Consider the following 1381-nt stretch of genomic DNA (forward strand, 5'->3'; position numbering starts at 1 on the left):
TGGCTGCCTCCTGCATGTCCCCAACTGGGGATTTGGCCCTCAATCTGGGCATGTACCCTGACCGGGAATCGAACCAGCAACATTGGTGCGTGGGCTGATACTCAACCACTGAGCCACACTGGCTGGGCTCATTTATTTTTTTAAATCTGGGCTTTTATTTTTTGAGAAATGTCAGATTACTTACGAAGGAATGACAATAAGGCCCTGGCTGGTTTGGTTCAGTGGTTAGAGTGTCGGCCTGTGGACCAAAGCATTGCGAGTTTGATTCCTGGTCAAGGGCGCATACTTGGGTTGTAGGTTTGATCTGGAGTCCTGATCGGGGTTGTGCAGGAGGCAGCCAATTGATGTCTCTCTCACATTGATGTTTCTCTCTCCCTCCCTCCCTCTCTTCCACTGTATCTAGAAAATCAATGGAAAAATATCCTCGGATGAGGATTAACAACAACAACAAAAACAACAACAAAGGAATGACAATAAGACTGCCAAAAGACTGCTCACTACCAGTAACAGAAACCAGAAAAGAGTGGACAATATCTTCAAAATGCTGAGAGAAAATAAAGAATGGTGAAATAAGAGAACAAGCTTTTTTATCATCTTCTGGTTATTAACTGGGAATAAAAGGACATTACTTCAAATAAAATACTGGGAGTAGTAGAAGGGTTGGAGAAAAAAGAGATTACTAGAAAATTCTGGAACCACTATAGTAATAATTGATTCAGGCAAGAGTCATCAATAGATCCTAAAACCATTGGTAAAACAATGTTGGGGAAAAGGACATTTACAAGAACTCAAATTATTATCTCATAGATTACTTACTAATTACAAAAGGTGAAAGGTATCTTCAGAGAAGAAATCTGGTGGACATCATCTTCAAGTGATCAAACTTAACATGACCAATAATGGGACAAATCAACACCACATAGCTTCTGATGGAATATATTCAGGACAAAGCATCACCTATAGAGAGTATTCCTACCAAAAATATTTAGCCTGAATATAATGTGAGGAAACAATAAGACAAATCCAAATTGAGGGCCTGAACTTTTAAAAAGCATCAATGTGATTAAAGAAAAAATTATGATAAATTAGTATTTGAAATAAGGGAATGGAGACACAGCCTAGTTAAAGTTACCTCGGGAGGGGTGACTGGGTGATGTAGACGAATACCCAGGGCATGTAATGCACTAGTTCTTAGGTTGGGCGGTGGGTTCCTAGGAATTCACTTTATTATTCTTGATAACGTCATATCTTATGTTTACATATTCTTTAGTATGTGTTACACATTACATCACATTTTAAAATGGCATTTTGACTAGGGGAAGTCAAGAATACCCAGGTTCACCTGGCTGGCATGGCTCAGTGGTTTGAGTGTCATCCCATA

Source organism: Molossus molossus, unplaced genomic scaffold (assembly GCF_014108415.1).
Source record: "Molossus molossus isolate mMolMol1 unplaced genomic scaffold, mMolMol1.p scaffold_m16_p_17, whole genome shotgun sequence".
NCBI classification, from domain to species: domain Eukaryota; kingdom Metazoa; phylum Chordata; class Mammalia; order Chiroptera; family Molossidae; genus Molossus; species Molossus molossus.